The sequence below is a fragment of the Passer domesticus genome, chromosome 2 (genome assembly GCF_036417665.1).
Source record: "Passer domesticus isolate bPasDom1 chromosome 2, bPasDom1.hap1, whole genome shotgun sequence".
Classification (NCBI taxonomy): domain Eukaryota; kingdom Metazoa; phylum Chordata; class Aves; order Passeriformes; family Passeridae; genus Passer; species Passer domesticus.
This window is the reverse complement of record NC_087475.1, coordinates 85,981,447-86,003,124: the sequence shown is the minus strand read 5'-3', so window position 1 is coordinate 86,003,124 and position 21,678 is coordinate 85,981,447. Positions and strand designations below refer to the sequence as shown.

At 39.6% G+C, this 21,678-nt stretch overlaps 1 protein-coding gene across 24 annotated transcripts in view; it reads right to left on the bottom strand.

Annotated features, from left to right (window-relative positions):
- The window catches only part of TENM4 (teneurin transmembrane protein 4), a 1,559,611-nt gene that overhangs the window by 421,174 nt on the left and 1,116,759 nt on the right, over window positions 1-21,678 (bottom strand). For 2 of the 24 annotated variants that reach the window (XM_064409695.1, XM_064409698.1), the window contains one exon: window positions 6,644-6,704. The exons of the other annotated variants lie outside the window; for them this stretch is intronic. The gene's annotated coding sequence lies outside the window, so the exon portion shown is untranslated. The remainder of the gene's footprint in view (window positions 1-6,643; window positions 6,705-21,678) is intronic. 24 annotated transcript variants of the gene reach the window in all.

Here is a 21,678-nt window from a genome sequence, read left to right as displayed (position 1 = left end):
GTGATAACATTAGCTTGACCCACTTGAGTGCTGCAATGCGTTATGGTAATAAATGACTGAAGGCAAATTGACTCTCCTGATTCTCCACAATGAAAATCTCAATGCATATGAGAAGACTTTGTTTTTTTCATTTTGAAGGCTTACCACTTACCAAGGAGCTCTTTCTAGGGAGACAGAAGCTGCCATATGATCCATGTAAAGATGGTAAATAGTAATTTAGACTGTTTTTTTGCACATTACACAAAATAATTATAATAATAGGGATGGAATAACAGTGGAGGCTACTTTACACTGTTATCCTGTCTTTGGCAAATTTGCAGCGCAGAAGGGCAGGTCTGATGGATGTGACACTTGGGTTATGTTGCAGAAGTGCAAAATGACAGGCTCAGAATGAAGCCAGGAAAATGGAAAAGGAGTCAGTCTAATCCTTCTCCTGTTTTTTCCATGGAATTTTTCTAATGGTGGTCTAACTACTCTCACAAGAAATTACAGTACAGCTTCCGTTTCTATTTAGTCATGTCATCTCCATAGCAGAACAAACTACAGCCCCTGGCAGACTTTACTCATACTAGAAGAGGGCATTTCTCTGCCCTCTTTGCTTCCTCAGGACCTTAAGTCACTAATTTAGATGACTGGATCCGCTCCTATTGCTTAAGGGGCTGAAAGCCCTCTTCAAATTTCTGTTATTCCTGAGTGGAAGCCTTCCTCACTTCACCTTTCTCACTCATCTTCCTCACTGACCTTCCTTCATCAGGCTATGACAAATTATATTCCTTCCTCTCTTGAGTATGAGAGATACAGAAGCAGAAGTAACTGCTTCCATACCCTTGTGAACCATCTAATTCCAAGCCCCAGGCCATGGGCAGGGACACCTTCCACTAGACCAGGTTTCTCAGGGACGCAGCCACAACTTCTTTAGGCAGCCTGTGCCAGTGCTTCTCCATCCTCACAGGAAAGACTTGCTTTTCAATGTCTAATCTTCAAGTGCTGTTACTCCTCGTCCTCTGTGTCCTTTTCAATAGTCCCACTCCAGCTCTCTTGTAGCCCTTTTAGGCACTAGAAGGTACTCTAAGGTCTTCCTGGAGCCTCCCCTTCTCTGAACAACCCCAACTCCCTCAGCCTGCCTCCATAACAGAGGTGCTTCCGTCCTCTGAGCATTTTCACATTTTCACAGTCTCCTATGGACCTGGCGCAACAGGTCTGTCTCTGTCTTATCTGGGGACACCAGAACTCAATGCAGTACCCCAGGTGGGGAGCTTGGGCTTTAACCAGAGCTAGTCTTGTAATCAAATCTGATTAGGCTTGGATGCAAATGGTTGCCAATAAGATGCAGTCAGATAGATCCATCTGTTCGTCCTGAAGTCTAGAGAGATATTTGTCTAATACAAGATGAAGACCAAAATGGCACACAAGACAAGTGGCTTTGGACTCATTTTAAAGATGCTTCCTAATTCAGTCTTAAAACATTCTGACCATTTGCTTCAGCGACAGTCAGAGCTGGATGCATTTTCCAGGCCTAAGGAAGGGATGGTCTCCATCCACTACTTACTTGTAACTAGAGGGTTCACTTCATGCTGGCATTTTGTTAGGCAACATGGAGTGAAGGGAAGACCATCACATTGATTAAATAAATTACCAGTCCATTGCTAGTAAGGTTCATTGCTAATAATGACTTTTTTTTTTCCACATCAGAATGCAGTTCGTGCCAATAGAGCATTATAATGAGAACAGGAGAACTACATTTTCCAGATCCAGGTTTTGCATACCAAGCTGGTAGAAGGGAAAGATACCTTCCTGGGTTGGGAACTCTATCAAGCAGGATGGGTTTGCTGTATAAATTACATGCTGGACATGAGTTACACTAATCTCCATCACTAGAGACTCATTAATTTGACATTTAGGAGCAGGCACATAAATAAAACACCTTCAGATTGTAGACAGATTACATGAATGCATTCAGTTCTGTCATGGATACACTTTCTTCACAATTCATGCTACATGGCCTCTGGTAAGATTTTAAAATTTGCCACCCCAGGCTGATAAATCCAGAAAGTACTTCCCCAATAATCTACTGCCCACACTGATTTAAGGTCAGCCTATAAATGGTGCACCAAGCAATTGACTTGGATTGTCACTGTGTGTGGTTTTTTGTCTTTTCTTGCCATTCTTCCAGGATGATATGAAACAATAACTCCATTCCAGGAAAAAAAAAAAAGACTAGAATATTCTTAACTTGATATTTAGTTGAGGATCAACAGTAATTCTTCCAATGGATTAAAAGAACACCATTAAGCAGTTTTAGAACACAGTTTGTGAATGCAATGATATTAACAATATACATCACTGCAGGACCTTTACTTTCAGAAAATCCTGAAGATGTTTGCAAATTAGAATTTGTGGGGAAGTGTTATACAGCAATCTGAGTTATTTGGGCAACTCTGTGTGACCACTTAGCAGCAGGACAGTGAATACTATGAAAAAGGCCTGGTTAATGTTTTCTGTGAGTCAAAACCACCCACTGTCTCAAAATTAAGTCAATGTTTTAATGTATATGTGATAGATGAAATATTCAATTTGTCCAATGAAGCAATTTTCAGTTGTTCAGCAGGTCATTTCACTTTATAAATTTTTGTAGTTTTGCCAGGTCTTTGCAACTTGGTCCATTTTCTTCAAAAATTCAGTTTTGGTTGTGATCCTTAACTATATAATTGACAAATAAAAAAGAAGCAACCAAATCTGGTGGTATATGGTCACCAGATCTATAAATTGATAAGCGGCAACCTTTTTTTGCAAAGAAAGTCTTAGATCATAAATTTTCTCTAGGTTATTTGTAATATTATTTTTCAAAAAAAGTTTAGAAATTCTACAAGAATTAAGGCATTTTAATTGACCTGAAGTACATGCATTTGTTTTGTTTTTTCCCTTGAGCAGTTGTTTGTATGTCTGCTTTAGCTCTGCTTGACACAGTATTTCTGCCCTCTGTTTTTTGGAATCTTAGGTGAATCCCAATCTTATATCACAGCTGCTTTGCTTCATTCCTACTTGCTTCAGGCAGAGGGGAGCATGCCTGAGCAGAACCTGAGTTCTCCCTCAACACGTCTTGGTTATGTACATGGGGAACATGAGATGTGGATTATTACCAAATAACACAACTTTAGCTGTAGGAAAGAGCCAGGCATGGAGGAAATTGTGACTCAGAGAGGAACACTCTGTAGTACTTCTTGGCCTCTTCAGGGCTGCTGTAGCTGACTCATGGTGTGCAGCCCTTGCTAAAGGTTGTGCACTAAACTGAGTGATGCTTTCACACTTAGTGAGTCAGAGAGTCAGTGGGGGATGATGACTTGCATCTGGCTTTTCCCCCCATACTCATCACTGGTCAGGCTGCACCTTGAATCCTGTGTTGTTTTTGGCCCCTCACCAGAAGAAAGACATGGAGGTACTGAAGTGAGTCCAGAGAAGGGCAATGGAGCTGATGAAAATTCTGGAGCACAAGTCTGATAAGAAGCAGCTGAAGGAGCTGGGGTGTTCAGCCTGGAGAAAAGGAGGCTCAGGGTGACCTCACTCGGATGTTGTAGTATTAACTACAACTACCTGAAAGGAGGTTTTAGACAGGTGGAGGTTCTAGACAACAAGTGACAGGACAAGAGGAAATAGTTTCCAGTTGCACCAGGGGAAGTTTAGATTGTTTATTAGGAAAATTATTTTGACCAAAAGTGCTGCAAAGCACTGGAACAGGCTACCCAAGGAAGTGGTGGAGTCACCATGCCTGGAGGTAAATGTGGTACCTGGGGACATGGTTTAATGGTGGACTTGGCAGTGCTGTGTTAATGGATGGACTTGATGACCATAAAGGTCTTTTCCAATCTAAACAATTCTGTGATTCGAAGATGGAACATGCCCCAGATTCTTTGTATTCTATGTGAATGCAAGTCTTGTCCCAAGTATAACGTCAAGCCTCTTACACTACTGGGGCCAGGGGCTGAGCTCCAGCTGACTCACCCGTTGCTAACATTGTTTGGCTGTTGGTGTTACATGGTTTTAGTTTTGATCACTCCTGCTGGAACTCACCAAAACAAATCAGCTCTGGATAAGATAGGAATGAGGATGTGAGCTTCTTGGTTTTGTCCTTTAGGCTATAGATACTTGTCCTTTAGGTGTTAATTAAGTCTCAATAAGTTTTTTTTCTCTGTTTTTGGTTTTGGGTTTTGGGCTTTTGTTGTTTATGGGTTTTTTTAAACAGCATAAACACAGCTGTAGGGATCCCAAACAAGCTGCCTACTTCCAAGGGAAATTTCCCTGAGCATGCAATTCTCAGTTTCTTCCTTTTTTGTGGTCATATTTATATATTTATTTTTTTTTTACCTTTTAAAAAAATGTATCTCCTATGGAAACTGTGCCACTGACCTACTTTTTAAAATGCATTGTAGAAATCCCCAATTCTTTAGATATTTTAATAACAGCATTTATATTAGAAAGGGTAGTCTGAGCAGGTACCAGACCAGAGCAAGCATTTACCATAGTGTGTGTGAAAAACAAAAAACTAAAACAAAACCATACAAAAGATCTTTATAAAAAAATAGATTTTGTCAGGCTTGTGAATAATGTAAACAGTGAGCTGAATTGTGTCAAAACACAAACCAAGCAATTCTTTTTAGTGATGCAAATCTTCTGTAGCCAGTCTGAAGTCCCAGTCACAAAGTCTTTTCTGCAATATTAAAGAGTAGACCTTCCTTTCACTGCAGAGTGATAAAGAGGCACTAAGCCCTGCTCGGTTGTTAGTCACAAGTCATTTTAATGTGGGTCTGTAACACTGTGAAAGGTGACCTGCAAAAGGCAAGTGGCAGGCCATAATTCAGTGCCTTGGAAGGTAACACCAGGATCTACTAGCTGATAATTGACTTTCCTGTTATACACTTATCATCTGTAACACTTTTAGACTCTCAGTGGGTTATTGCTGGCAGTGTCTGTGTTAATCCCTGCAATGGGGATGGAGCAGTAAACTGTTCAGAGCATGGGAACGACTCTCCCAGTCTGTCTGAAAGCAGCAGCAATAAACATGTTGCTGTCAACCCATCTCCAGTTACCAGTCACAGGCCATGAATTAATATTATTTTTTATATGATACAAACACTACCTGGCTTCAAAATTGACTGGAATCCTGTTGTAAAAAAACACAGGGTAAGATTACCACTATCCTAAAGAATTTATAATCTGACCAGCAAAGGAGTGGAAGAATATTTGGGAAACACCATGGCATTTCTGCCCTGTTTTCGAACACCTCCCTAAGTGCTGACACGTGGCTACTGTCAGAGACAGACAGGAGACAAGGTGGGCTTTTGATGTGCCTGATGTGAGCTTAAGGACAGCAAGAGAAAATCCATGCATTGAGGCCTCAAGTGATTTTGCCAGAGCCAGGTCAAGAGCCAAAAAGTGCATAGAGCCCAGGGGTTGCAACCCCAGAACTGCTACAGTTCATCCAGACAGGTCTCTTCCTCCTCCTCCTCCCATCTCTGCAGACTCTTAGAGAGTCTCCTTAGACTTGTGGTGCTTTCTTTAAGAAGGAGTTTCTTCCAGACTGCGGCAGGAGTACTGACAAAGCCAGCGCCTGGGCTGCTGGCACTGCTGCTCCTCCACATCTGACATTTCAGAGAGGCAGGTCTAGCTGCAGAAGCCAGCCTGGTTAGCAGGGATAATGAGGAGAACAGTGTGTACCTGCTCAGAGCAAGCAGGGATGTGTTCACAGATGTATTCCTGTTACATCCCGCTTGTGTAGTTTGATATTCACCTCGGTGGGATGAGACAGCCTTTAAGGCAGCACTGCTGATAGCAGCAGTCTGCTGGCTGCTTCTCGATACATGCAGAGGTTTAAGCAGGAAAGGAGAAGCACTGGAGTATGCTGAGAAGACAAAATACAGCTGGGAATCTCTGTACTGTTCCTTCTAGCTTGGAGAAAGGTTCCACCAGTGGAGGAACATGAGCCCGTGGCATTACTCAGTTTAAGAAATGCAAGAACAGACGAAGCCTTGGCTTTATGCTCCGTCGCTGCCTTGATGAAAGATGTCCCACCTGTGATTCCTCATTTGCACTGTAATCCTCACCTGCCTTTGTGTGTATATTTTGGATACAGACTTTAAAGTTGTGATGGTATCAGGTTTTCAATAGAGTCTCCCCAGCCATACCTCACAGGAAATTTGTCTCTAGTTTATTTTGTAAATCTGATACATGATCTCTTCCTAAGGCAACTAGATGTGTTGTCTTTTGGAGGGTAGAAAGGGAAAGAGCAAAAGGATTGGGAAGATTTAGCAAAATCTACATTCAAAAATGCTTAACTGCAGTAGGTATATAGACATATTTTTTTTCCTCATTCCTCTTTGGTTACTTTAACTAAATAATGAACTAAGACTGACTCTTACTGGTAGCTCATTTGGATGTTGACTATGTGATGAACCCCAGAGCACTAAGTTTTGTTATACTAATTTGTTATTATGAAGCTGAATTTCACCAAAGCAAGCTCGTGGTTCTAAAAAAATGTCATCAGCCAGGTTCAGTTTTGAACTGGACCATGAAATTGTAAGTAACAGTCATGTCTGCTGTAAAACAGTGAAAATATGTCTGTAAAATACACATGAATGTAAAAACTCACTTTTGAGGGACAGCTCAATTTGACCATCAGAATGTAGTTTAGAAGGACTGCACAGGAATGCCTGCATGCAAAGGAGAAAAAAAAATGTAAAGTATCTAGAAGTGGGCTGCGATCTTTATTAACTCCTCATATCTGTTTTCTTTGTGTTAGGTACTCCTAAATGCTCGTGAAGAACTGCAGCTATTTGAAATCCTGATACCAAATTGAAAAACATCCTGCCACCTTGAATGCAAAAATCAATATTGAGCCCCTTTTACCATGAAGTAGCAGCTTTCAAGGTCAGTCTCACACTGGCAGTGTGGAGCCAGGATGAATGTTGCAGTGCAAATCTTTTACTTCCCTTTTTCCTCATGTATCTGGAGTAAAATATGTATGAACTATATCTTCGTGATTTCCTTTTTTCCAATCAATTCAGTTACCACAGTCCTGAAACTCAACCACCTTCTCCCTTATCTCCTTCCCCTTGAAAATTACTTGTCCCCCTTTATCTGTTTCTCTTCTTGTCCCTTTTCTTTGAAGCTCAGAAATTCCCCCACTCAAAACACAGCATTTAGCAGCATTTCTTCCTGAACTCTTCAAGTTTTCTAGGAATTCAGATTCAATTCATCAGTTAGACGGATTATTTCTGACTCCTGAAGACTTCTGACTTCTGCAGTCCAAAATTGGGAGGCTCAACTTTTACCTGCAGAATCCAAAGTAAAGTCAGGCTTGTACCATCTCCTGTATATACCTACCTCAATCTTTTCAAGCATTGATGTGTTTTTGTATTGACAAATGGTAAACTAAGTCAGGATTTCTGAAGATAGGTTCCTCAATAAATCATTAAGAAGAGGAGTCACTAAACCTAATCTGGACTTCCTATGAGAGCTAGAGCTCAGTGGGGAAAAACAAGACAACTGATAGGCTTTCTGATATTTTTTGTCCTGTTCACTTGTAGTCCAAAAAATAGTTCACATGAAGCTTAAATGACATGGCAGTATTCAACTTGTTAAACCAAGGGGTTAGGGTTTTTTAGGTTTCTTTTAATTAATTTTTCTCCTTAAAGGAAAAAAAAATATTCTTTAGAGAAAATGTCATTTGCAGCAGGGAAACAGTTACAATTTTTCTGGTTTCCTGCATCTTTCACCTTCTATGTTATGTGATGTGAGAAGGTCTATTCTGTTTAGGGGAACCAAACTGTGACAATCATTTTGTTCTGGGACCCAGTGCTCCTGTCTGGTGCTTTTGAAGATCTGGTGGCCTAAATTCAAGCACATCTGAAGGACATTTCTGCCTGCATGAGTGAAAAAGCCATTTTATTTCTAACTGGACTTTTTAGTAAAATATGGATACTAAGCAGGGAGTCCTAATGTTAAGGGATGGCACTGAACACTGGGTATTTAATTCTCTAATGCATGTTGGCATCGATTTATATAAATACATATTCACACAGAATGAAATGCATAGAAAGTTTTATATATAACAATATGTACAAGAAGTAATGAATATACAGAAATATGCTCAAATGGAAATATGTATTTAGGTGTAAATATAAAGCATGATTTGATTTTATTAATCTATACCACCAAGACCTGTTGCCATGATCTGTTTAGAACATCTGAAACTACTTTCATCACTAGCAATAAAAACCAGCATTCAGGGAGTTAATGCTAAATGAACAGTCAAAATATCTTGCCAGTAAAAACATAAATCTTCATAAACCAGGCCTGTAGGTACAGCTATACCACAAAATCTGTCCCTGTGTAGACCAGGTTTATGCCCTCAAAGGGAAAACAAACCCTATGAATGTCTCTAAACTTCTTTCAGGTACAAGTGTAATTCTTTCCCTACTACATGAGGAGCCACATAGGAATAATGCAGTCACAGCTTTTCAGAGCTACTTGAGGTTGTATGTAACCAATTCCTTTTCACTTCAATCACCTTTAAGATTTCAGTTCTAGAATTCTATCTTGTATTCCCAAAGCTCCCAAATTCCATGAATTTATGATAAAGCTAATCACCCTGTCCCTGAGGATAAATCACGCACCCCAGGAAAGGCATTTCAATACCTTTGGAAGTGTAGCAAAAAACCCTGCAGGTGAAGAAGTGCTGTGCCTTAGTAGGAACACTTCCTTCCCTTGTCCAGGATGGCTTTGGCTATCAAGAGGTGAAGATAACTATGAAAATGCTGTAAGTCTTTGAACAACTCTCTTCAGCTGTCAGAGAAGAGGACATTTACATGTTGTTCATGGTACTCAAAGTTATGTAGTGCCCTTGACTACAGTGCTCAGGTTCTCCTGCAACCTGCACAGAAGAGAAAGGAAAAGTACAGACACGAAGTACTTTGCCCAAGGTCACTCTAGAGTGTTGAACTACATGTGCTGGATGTTGGAGAAGAACAACATTCAAATTCCACTGAAGAAGCCTCTGGCTAAGCAAGAGAATACAAAACAGATCTCAGCCTGGCCACTGTACAGCGCCTGAATTCAAAGATGCAGCCAAGTTCCGAGACATCCCCACTGGTTAATGCATGAATATCAGGTCATCAGTGAATGCTTTGTCAAAATTTTCATTAATTCTGAAATTAATTTCTAGTTTGATTTCATTTCCACTTTGCTGAGAACGTACCCATTTTTTAGTCATTTGAACATATCCTGATTTCCACTGAAGACACTGAGAGAAAAGCTTATTAGCTGCTTTTTAATTTGGAGCAATACACCTCATAAAGTTGTCAACAAAGTTTAGCGTTTCTTGATGGTTTGTTGCTTAAAGCAGGGATCATCACTCACAAATATCCCCAAAGGTGTACCAAAGCCTTAAAGAGAATGGATTTTTCTAGAATGTTCTATTTTATGAGCACAGATACCACAAAAGTCTACTGATTTTTACATCACTGAGGTCTCTAACATCCCACATAGCCTTCCTTTCTCTTGTGATGGGGACCATGAAGAACATGTCCCTAAATGAACAAGGGACAAAGAGCTGTGGGTTCCTGTAAGGTCTCCTGCCATATTCAGGAATCCTCAATGTATCTGTGCCTACTTCTGAGGGCCCTTGCTAGGCTCTGCAATCCTCCTCAGGCTCCTGAGACAACTCATCCTCTACCACAAAGCTCTTCCTGACTTGCTCCCATCCTTTATACAACAGAATTCATTTTCCCATTTGGTATTTTATTTTGATGTTCCAGGCATAAAAAAGCAAATGGTTCCCTCAAGCCATTTTCTCTCTGTGAAACTGTGAAATAGCTTTGCAATTTTGGAGCAGTTTAAAATGCATTGTTATATTGAGAAAGAAGAGGGGAGGAGGGGGGAAGCTTCTTTTCTGACTCTGAGCACTGAATGTTATAGGAAAAATGGATTGAAATTCTTCAAATAAGGATTTCATAGCTTCTGCAGCTATCAAGGCGGATGGCTCCCTATTTGCATACTGCCATCTATATAAAAGAAATGAGACTCAACGGTTTTATTATAATTATATAGCTTGGATTTTAGTATTAATAAGCCTATTGTTATCACCACTGCCTTGCGAAAAAACCTCCACATTTCTGTCACACAAGCTGAAATATTGCAATTTATTTTTAAGGCATGTACTAAAAAAGTAAATCCTTTCCAAAGATTCTTCTTGGTTTCTTGCTCAGCACTGAACTAGTTTGTTGGAGATTATCACCAAGAACTGTGTTTGATCACTGTGTTTTTCAATATTCCCTTGCTTGCTGAGTGCTTTATTTAAAATTCACAGCAGAGGGGAGACGAATACTTTAAAGATGGTATCAGTGCCATTTTCCATGGGACTTCAGGCAGTTCCTAGGTGCCTGTGTTGATGTTCTATTACAATGGAGCATCCTTCATTGAGTCACAAAAAAAGGTGACTGATAATTAAGGTGAAAATGCTGCTCTTCTGTCTATGAGGCAGTACTCTTATCAGGCATGTGAATTCTTATCAGGTGCCTTCTTATCTCTCCTCCTGTGCATCCTATGCTGGAATCCCACACCAAACTCCCATGACATCAATGGAAGTTTTAGCCTTTGTGATGTGAAAACACAATTGCTGCTGGATTTGCCAGAGTGTGGCTCTGCAAGCACACTGTGGCCAGGGACATGGTACACAGAACAGGAATGTAAAAGGAAAAAATCAGTGGCTTTTGAGGCTGATACAATGTAATACAGCATACTACTATGTGTATATATACATATATTGTTCATATGTAGCAAAGTTGTTCATCCAGTGTCACAGCCAGATGGAGAAGTTAAGTCTCAGCTGAAATGCTTCAGCTCCAAATATTCACAGGGACAATTCTGGTGAGGTAAAGTAAGTTTTTTTTCTTCCAGAGTATAAAATTTTAAAGCAGACTGTGTCTCAGTTTCAGAGATTTTTTTTGCATAGGAAAATAGAATCAACTTTTTCAAGTAGATAATACAAGGGAGCTTTGTGGAGAAGATAGCAGTCATAAAAGCAGGAGTTTATCTAAGCTAAATCTCTGCATGCCAGTCACTTCAGCTTCAGAAATATCAGCAGGTCCTATTTACCATCTCATGGCTGATCTCAATCCTTTTCTTATGGACACAGTGATAGAAGTGGGTTTTCAGGGAGAGGTTGCAGAAGGACAGATATTTGAGGTATTTGAGGGAGGAGGGCAGAGGCTTTGAACACCACAAGAGGTTTGAACACAAGATGACGTGAAAGAGAGCTGTAAAAGACATGAAAGGTGGATGAAGGAGAATGGGAAAGAGATGTTTTACAGCCAAACAACACTAAAGAAAAATTTCTAGAGCAGGAAGAGAAGACAGAGAAATGATAGGAGGGGGAAAGGGTTACTGCAATCAAAAAAAAAAAAAAAAAAAAAAAAAAAAAAAAAAAGAGAGATAGTAAAGTTTCATGGCAACTTTCTTAAAATTATCAAGCTCAGAATAAACTCATTCTGAGCTACGCTGCCTGATACTTTGCTTGAACAAATTATCACTGAGATTTACTCCTCTCTGCAAAAACAGTTCTAGCTCCTTCTTCCCCTACCATGAAAAAGACCTCAAGTCTAGATTTATCATGTCCCTGCTTACTTGTCAGCTTGCATTATCCTGAGAGAATACAAAAAAACTTGACATATACCCTCTAGTAAAGAATTCACAAGACTCCCAGTGTGGGAAGGATTAAGCATCATAATAGCCAAAACAAACAGTTTCTTAGGGGGTTCATATAAAGTCTGTCAAACATGTTCCATAGCTCTGAGAAGAAAAACAAATGTAAATGTGAATCACCTCTAGGAAAGGCAAATTCTTTAAGGTGTCCAAATGCACTAAATCATCTATGTATTTTCATTTGGGCAGTGTCCACAAGTTTTCACCAGTTAAAGAACCACAAGATTAGAGAGCAGATGGTTTGGGATGTTTGTATCAAAAGTTCCCGACGCAAGTACTGAAGGTTCTTTAATAGAATCCAACTTAGCTGAAAGAACTTGAGCAAGGAACGAAAAAATAGGATTAAGATTTGGACAACTGCTGAAGAAACTCCATCTTCTGCATCTTCTATAATCACATTTTGAGAATTTTGTTTTTGACTTAACATGCAAACACTTGGACCCAAACTAGCATCCAGCATAATATACAGTTATTAGCTATGTCCGCTGGGAGACTTAGCCAAAATGAACACCAGATACAGACACTTAACTGCAAGTTTGGAAGAATCTGGACCCATTGGCTCTCTCAGGAAGCAGCAGGTACGGCCATATGAATTACTGAAGAAATTGCACCCAACAGGCTAAAAAAGACCTTATTCTTTGTCATGTTCTCAGACATTCTTAAAGCAATACATTTCCTTCGGTATCAGAGATAAAAAGGTAAGCACTGGAAGAATCCTTGATAAAGGGCTCCTGTTTCAGTTTCAGCTCCAGAGGTCTGTTCCTTCATTATGGGGTTAACTTGTATCACAAAGAAATATCCATGGTACTAAGTGAAATACGGCTGCTAACAGAGGAGAACTGTCAAAGGAAGAGAAATTTAATGTCTGAAAGCAGAAGCTAATTAAATTCAGACTAAAATTGTTTAAACTCATAGAACAGCAGAATTATAAACTTGCCAAAAGCTCCAGTAGTCACTAATATACCATATTTTTGCATTGATTGAGAAATTCCCAGCCACACAAATACTTAATATGTTGCAACTAAGAAAGGGCACTGCTCAGAGAAATGCTGCAGTCCTTGTGATGAAATAGATGCCAGTGGTGTTGCTATTCTGGCTTTCTTGACTAGGAGTCCTTTAACTTGTTCAAGTCTATGAAGCAGAGAGATCCTGTTCACTCTCACTATTTGTTAGACCTTGAGACAACATTTAGGCTTCTGCTCTATTCCTCCTCTTAACCTACCTTAGGCCAAGGACTCAGTTCGGAGGACGCTGAGCCTGTGTCTGAGTCCACAACTCAGAGATGTGCTCCTGTGTGGGAGACCACACCACTATAATTTCAGTGGACTTCATTGGTAACACTATTTTGTTTTCGTGTTCCTCTTCTCAGATGTATCTCTCAGCAACTTTCCCTGTGTTAGTTAATGCAGCAAATGAGATTACACTATCTGCTGCTGTGGATATGCTCAGACAGCATGCTGCCCATCTTCTCAATGCCACTCTCCACTATCCTCCCCCATTCTTGTGAACTTGAACCTTTCAAAACCTCTAGTCAACACGGACTGATCTATTACTAATCTCTGACAAATCCTTTGTTAATCCTTCCTCACTTGTGGCCCAAAAAGTGGCTACTGAAGCCAAAGGGAATTTGACTCAAAAAGACATGAATTTATGGCCATGATGCACAGACAGTGTTTGAATATGGAGTAAAAATAGATCTGATTCCTGCCAAACAGAATTCCAGAGAAATGGGCAGACTGGGATGCTTGTTGTCTTCTAGAGGATTAATGGCTCTCATACTATATTGTAAGAACGACAAAGCTGGCCCTCAAATACACCATATTTTTTGTTAGAGAGCAGTAAAAATTCTATGAGGGCTTATAATTTGGTAAGATTAATTTCCTTTTCTAAACTGTTTTCCTCCATTTTTAGATAGGGTTTCCTGGAATGAAATTTTAAAAGTCATCCTCGCTCTTTTTTCAGATTCTAAGATTTATTTGTTGTTATTTTTTATTCCATATCTTCCAGTAGCTGCCAGGAAAAGCAATCTGGAATCAAGGTTTTCTTACTCTATAGTCTGGACAGGCAAATATTTCAAGAAAATATTCTGCAAACAATATGTACTGTCTGGATCTGCAAAGGTACTAAATAAACACAGGAAGAAGAAGGGTGAAAATGAGGGAGTGAGATCACAAAATGAGAAAATCATCTAGAACAATGAGCTTCAATTTACTTTTCCTTTTATTAGTATGAAAAGATGTTATTAACAAGCATGAAAATCTCTGTGCTCTGATGGTTGTCACATTGAAAACTGTAGTTAGTACCTTAAATTGGAAAAGCCAGAAGTCTGAGTGAATTTCCAAGTGTCAGGTGAAGGACAGACCTAATTTCTGCTACTTTAGAATTAATCATTTTGTAACATGCAAATTGTATCTCTGGGACTAAAGATTACAATAATTTTAACTTTTTTTTTTTAAGTACAGGAAGAAAATGCAAAGATTAAGTTATTTAGCCAGAGTTACTTAAGGAACTTGGTGGTGAATTCAAATGCCTTATGCTCAGTCTTGTTCTTTACAATATGAGATCCTCTTTCTTAAAAAAATACCAGAGAAAATATACAAACAGCCAGTGGGGAATTGCCCTAAACAACTAAAAGTCAGTCATGCTTGCCAAAACAATTGACACTACACATTTTGCAGAGCAGAGGGACTCTTTTAGGCCTATATGCTCACTTGCTAAGTTGCATACTTTGTAAGACACAAATAAAGATTTACTCTAATGTGCTGTGGTGATTCTCACCCAGGGGTTTTTGCTTCAACAAAATAAAATTTCATATGAATCACTGAACAAGTAATTAAATGTGACTGAGAATATATCCTTGTGGTTGTGTGTGCTTGTTATCTTCACTTTACCGAAGAAACTGAGGAATAGAAAAATTAAATGTTAACCCCCATTCAAGCAAAAAAATGATGATCTTCAAATCTAGAAACAAAACCTTTAATTTAATGATTTTTAAAAATTTAATCATTCATTTAATGATTTTCCTTTAGTTTTGTGCCCTGGACTATTTTTCAGCAGGATGTGTGACTGTTGTATGCTGGATGAAAGAGTCCTAAACAAAAGGACTAATGGTAGTACTTCTGTTTTGATTAAAAGTTGAATATTCCCACATTAAAATTCTATGGAAGTATGATTTGGTTTCTATAGAAATTATGCTATCTACTATTTTAACAAAGAAATCCATAATACAGGACTTTTTAAAACATCACATAAGATTCTATAAATGAGTTCTTACTCTGTATTTACTGCAGAAAAGCCTTTAGTAGGAACTTCAGAAATCACAGCACAAAAAGAAAGTACCATCCTATTAAATTCAACTGAAATTTCCTAGATATGATAGATTCCCAAAAATTAAGGAGACCTGTTTTCTAATCTCTCCCATGAGAAAGGATCCAGACATGAAAGCTCTCTTCCCTGTTGCCTTCATTCCCAATGAATTAGCATTAAGGTTACCAAAGCCCTTTTCTGCCCTTCCCTATACCTCCGGGTTTGCTGCATGAAAATGGCACCTTGTTCTTGCCTCCTTACATGGTAATGATCAGTCTTGACAAGGGTTTTCAAGGCAGGGGGAGCAGTCATGGCTACAGGCAAAATCACAGCTTCTGAACTTCATGCTTGTCAATAGCTGTTTGAGTTTGCATTGCCATACTAATGTGCCTTATATATATTCCCCAGGGCTCTCCACACCATCGTGTTGCTGTTGTCTTATTCATCAATACAGTCAAAACAGATCCAGATGTTGTCAGTTAAGGTCAAGACAGGCCTCTTCCTGATCTCTGGAGTAAAAAAAGCTCCATCCCATCTTATAAAAGAAGGAAATATTGTGTATTCATTTAATAAATAACTATTGGGGTTACACAACTTTACCACAATGGCCCCAATTATTAACCTTAACTGCTATACTGAGATTAACCTTTTATGCCATGCTCTCTACTCTCCCCATTCATTTCTCCTGGCGTGACTTTGGTGGTTGGCACCCACACCACAGCACAGTCTGCAGGCCATGCTGCGTGAGATGGCATCTGAAGGGATAGAAAACGACAGACTGTCTCTCATCCCAAATGGAAGAAAAATCAAGTGAAGGACTGGAGTGTGAAAGGTTTGGGGAAGGATAGCCTCTGCTTATCTACAGCATGGACATGCAGCAAGCTAGAGCTTCACCAGCATTTCCTGCATTTAAAACTCCATCACTGTAGACATTTTTGCAGGTGCTTGCACAATTTAGCTGACTGGTTCTTAGCCTTCTCTCTCTTTTTTTTTTTTAATTTTTGAAAATTCATCCTAAAGCAATGCACCCACTTGGAACCAGATTTTAAAGCAAACTTGATATCCCTTAAGCTAGAACATACATGCTACTATACACCAACAAATACAGGCCAAATATTCCCTCTGCTCTTTAGCTCTTTGAAAGACTTGTGATGAGTTCACACTGCAAAGCAATGACTTTCAACATGATGGTCACTGTGTTTCTATTTAGGCACTGATGTGGGACTAATTCAGTACTCAAGGGGAGCTGAAGGCTTCAAAATAGAACTCCAGGGAAGCGCCATTTTTTATAAAGTCCTTGGCTTTTCTAGTAAGATTAGTGACAAAGCAGACACCTGGCATGTACAGGGGTTTCTGCACTGCGCAGATCTGATTGCGTTGCCCAGAAATGTTGTCTCCTCAGAGCTGGTCCTTGAGAATTCTGCCTAAGGAAGCTTGCTATGTGAGCAATCTCTCCCTGCTCCCACTGTCTCAGCTATCACTACCATATTCATTCCCAGGGAAATCAAATATACCACTGCTGTTGTAAATGTTCAGCTTACCAACAATTTCAGAAGTATAGTTTGATGAGTTCTGCATCAAAGCACAGCGAACCCATTTGTGGTGCCCTAATTGCTACATGTACTTATGTAACAGAGGTATTGGCTCTTACTTTAACACTAGTTCTCTTCTGTAAAAGACAGAGTGTCAAAGAAGTAAGGCAGCTGCCCACGCAGCCAGACACAGCAATAGTCTAAAGACTTGAATAAAAGTGGCAGCAATAAGAAAGTAAAATATAGCCTCTATTTCTCCTGCGAGCCTAGTTTGATAAAATCTGCTGTCATTCAGTATACACACAAAGTACAAAGAAGACATGCTGATCATGCAAAATTGGCAGACTTATCTGAGGAGTAATAAGGACTGCAGACCCCCAAAAGCTTTTCCTTGTTCTCTTTTCAGAAGGGAAGAGCTGTCCTGCCCTTCTGTTTCCTTTGCTGCTCTGCAATCATCTAATATTCTGCTGCTCAGCTGTCCCTTTCTAGATACACATTTCTTGAAGAAGCACAAGAGAAGTACTTGCTCAAATTTTTTCCTGCAAGCTCTGTCTACCTTGGAGCTGTTTTTCTGCCACAACCTTAATTTGGTGGGGATTTTGGACCATAAAAAGAAGATTGGCTGTCATCGTGCTGAAAGTTTCCTCACTTTGGAAAGATAAACTACTGATTGTTTTTATTTGATGACAAACTCTTGCCAAGTATTGATGCATGAATAATATTAATGTCCATCCCTCTTTATGTCATGTACTTAGACGTATCACTCTTATAAACCAGCCTCAGCTTCCTAAACCACTCTGGCCTATTGCAAGCAAGAAGCATAAAGAGAAAAAAAAATAGCCACCAAAGCTGCATCTTGTGCAGAAATTACACACCACATTGTGAACAGGGGGAACAACATCTGGAACTGCCTCATGACCAAAAACCATCTGAAAGCCAACTCATGCAGATGTGTTTGGCCCCAAGGAGACTTACAATGCTCATCCTTAACCTACAGAAATGCAACATGTTCCAGAGAAATAAATGGAGTAAAAAGATGTATTTGATTTAGGATGAACAGGGGGAGAAGGAAGAAGAATGTGAAACTTTCCATTGGCTTATTAAACTTTCCTTTGCAAAGTTGTTTCTGTTCAAGCAAGGGACTTGCCAGCATAGCGGAGCTGATAATTTGGGAGCCAAATGTGCTCAGTGCCAGTGTCATCAAGAAGGATAGATTATAGAGCTGCTTCTCATTTATGTGCTTGTTCTGATGAAATACAGACATTTATCTTTGTGGAACTAGTAAAACAATTGCATCATTTTCCACTGCAAATTGAATCAATGTACCCAGTGGCTGCTGAGCTGGGAGTAGAGCTGGAAACTGTATATTCTGCTATGCAGCTCCTCTGATGGTAGGATCCATTTTGCATTCAGCTGAATTGCCTTCACCTTTCCTGTCCATTCCCAAGCCTTTTTTAGAAAACTGACACATAAAACCAAACCAAACCAAACTAAAACAAAAAACCAAAAAAACCCAAAAAACTAAAAATGCCAACCAGCCAAAAAAATCCAAACAAAAACAAAACAATCAAAGATAATCCCCAAAAACTTAGCTTTTGTTTTGTTTTCTCCACAACCCCACCCCTTGTGAGCCTGAGGGGTGTAATACTGTCAGTCCTTTGTCCAAGTTTGAATTGCTGGAGAGACTACCCTGCATCCATGCAAAACACAGATCCCACATGGAATTTCTGCCAATGCTTAGAGATATTTGCCTCTGAGACTTTTGCTCAGGTCATCTGTCCTTACAGAGCATCACACAGTGCTCCATTCTCTTGTCAGACCTCACACAGAGCAAGTAATTCAGGAAAAATCACAGCTGTTTAGTCAAACAGAGAGTACCCGAACACTTTCTTTGAGACTTCATGCCCCTTGGGAAACTCTAAATTTCTAGAATCACCTATCCAAGTGTAATCACTGCTACAAACAAAAAGATTGCTCCAGAGACTATAACTTTTTGTGGGGAATGAAGCAAGTGCTGTGATACATATTGTGGATCTGCCAAAAAGCTGTGTGAAACTACAAAAAAAGTACCTTATCAATATTGTCATGACAAGATTATTACCTATTACTTACATCACTAATGTTCTTTAGGTCCCAGGTAGGACATGCAGGTGGATTTTAGTTACTTATATACTATCCTGCTTGGATTTTACATCACAGTTATATATATATATATATATATATACAGCTCAGATAATGCTGGACTTTTACAAAGGCTGCAGATCCACCTGGTACCTGTGTCCCACCTGCTACATCTGCAAAGACAGAGATCCCTTCCAGAGAGGAATCCTGCCCCTGACAAATTAAAATTTAAGACATAGTAATCATAAAAGTCATAGAATCAGAGAAAGGCTTGTGTCAGAGGAGATCTTAAACATCATCTATTTCCAACCCACCTCCCATGGGGAGGGATACCACCCTCTAGATCATGAACAGAGAGGACAAGGCAGAGCACAAGAAAATTATGAAAGCTTAGCACAGTGCTCCTGTCACAGCTGGATGATGACTGGGAGTTCTTCAGCAATTCAGTGAATGACAGCCTCTAAAGGTAATTCAGGTAGGACAGTGGTGCAGTTGTAATTGTATTAAGGGGCAAAGTCTCCTCCAAGCATGACTGTCAACAGGGGAAGAAAGCATGGAGGTGCTTGCTGCACTGCTACAAGCATATTTACAAATCAGGCAGAACACATAAATGCTGGGGATTTTAAGTAGGTCTTTCAACCTCTATTTCTGTAACTCCAGGGCAAGAAAAAATAGTCCTGTGAAGAAACAGCAGCAGAGATTCTAACTACAAAAGCAAACAGTACTCTAAAGACCTTGGAAATGCACTTATTTGTGCTTTTACAGGTGATTTTAAAAATCTCCATCTTCCCACAAGATGTTTCTTTCTTTAAATGGTTTGGTTTTTTTAATCTGTAGTTCCTGATTTCATTTATGTGCATTCCAGTGGTGTTTAGAGACTCTAAACAGCATTAATAGTGCCTACCATACAAACCCAGATAACAGAAAATGTTTACCCTGAAGGCGAATAGAAATAGGGAGAAGATGCATCTGTGGTACAGAATGGAGCAGAAAGGAAAAAGCTGTCATGAGGAAGGATCCAAAGGAAATCCAAGATTTGCGAAAGTGTGGTTGTTTATAGGGCCTCGGGGTTTAGCTGCTCCAGCTGAGATGCTTCCAAAGGGGGTTGATAATGCAAAGCATTCATTGCCATGAAACAGGATTCAAGTCTGCCTCAAGTTAGTCACTTCTAACACCAGGAACTCAAGATCTTACACTTCTAAAGCAACCTCAGTTTAGATTTCCACAAATTAATCTTCATCCAGTGCTAATGGTGCTCAGTATTGGCTCTTAAGACTCCACTCTTCAATAGTTCACAGTCATGTTGCCTTCAGGTTTCTCCACTGATTATGAGAAAAACAACAAACACTGAACTCAAGAGAAAATATGCGTTGAAAGAGGCAACATTTTGGGGGGAGATTTTATCTGTTATTAGCCCAAGAGATTAGCTTGGAGAAAATGAATAAGATGGTAGGCACATGCTGAGGCTTGAAGCAGAAAAATCCAAGCTAAATCAAAACTAAAAATATTTAATCCAAATTTGTCATCCTGTAACACTTTGTTTTTGGCAGAAAAGTTGGTGCAAGATTTTGTACTCCTAGGCACTCAGTTCTGCTGGATCCCCACTATTCTCACTGAGTTGGGGCAGTACCACCATCTGAATCACTGCAATTTAAATAAGTGTATTAAATGATGTGGATTTAAAAATGCTATTTCCTTTATTTAAATCTGAGTTGTTTGAGTGTAAGATCTGATTCTGCAAATCAGAAGTAAAAAGATGGGGATAAGATTTTTTAAGTGGCTTTAATGCCAAAATTATTACACATTTAAGTTAAATTAATGTGTTAATTAGAAAATCTGAGAGAAAAAAAAAATACTGCTGGTGGTTTTGGAGCAGAGGGAGCTTCTGTTCAAAAGAGATGGTTTGCCTCAATGGAAGAGAAACAGCCATTCACTTAGTTATCCAAGGCACTAGTTTAAAGATTGTATTGCACTTCATTGAAAACATTCCTACTGTTCAGTTGTGTCCTGTATCAAAATATCCTTCACAAGACAGTTCCAGGTCATTCACCAGCTCATCAGCAGGGTTTTGCTGCTCACTTCTGCATATGGGTAACAGCATGAAACCCACGCTGTCTGCCAAACAGCCCATATATCAGAGTTTACCAGGCTCTGCTGCTGCTGCTTTTCCTCCCCCTGTAGAATGCCACAGGCTACAGACAGATGAAATGGGAAATACTATAGTCTTTCAAAGGACCAGTGTAACTCTTAGAGGGAAATTATCCTTTGATTGCACAACAGAGATTCCCACACACAGCTGATATTAGGAAACACCCATGTAACACTACTTTCAACAAAGAGGCACAACAAAATGTGTTTCTCAAGACAAAAGAATGAAATCTGGCAACTTTGCATGGCTGCTTGGCAAAGACTGCAAGTGCTCTAAAGTGGCTGGTTAAATGCTAGAATCATAATGGGAATTGGAAATGGAAAAGTCTGGAAACATTCTAACTTTGGAGGTTTTTTGGTTTTCATTTTCTGTTTCTCCTGGCTGGTGTGTAACAAGACACTACAACTGCTTTCTGAGCCTGTTATTCTGCATAAATACATGCCAAAGGCAGGAGCAGAGAGCTGCTGAGAAATCCATCAAGGGCTGTTAAACACAAAGGTACCACCTCTGGTTCAAGTAATCCCAGAACAGCAGATTGCTGGGAGCTGCTCTGGGGAATTGTGCCATGTGTCTGTCTCCCATCCACATCTCCGAAGGACAGAGATCCGGTACCACAAATGGCAACTTCTTCCCTCACCCAGTACAGCTCTCTGTAAGCTCTGCTGTTAAATGAGCACTTCATAACATTTCATTCAACAGGCACTTCTGGAAACAGATGCTTCCCAAAGATGTTTTCATGAAGGATTTGAGCCAATTAAAGAGGCTTTCAGGAAAAGATACCTCCACATGCAGTGAAATTTACCCTTTGCAAGGGTT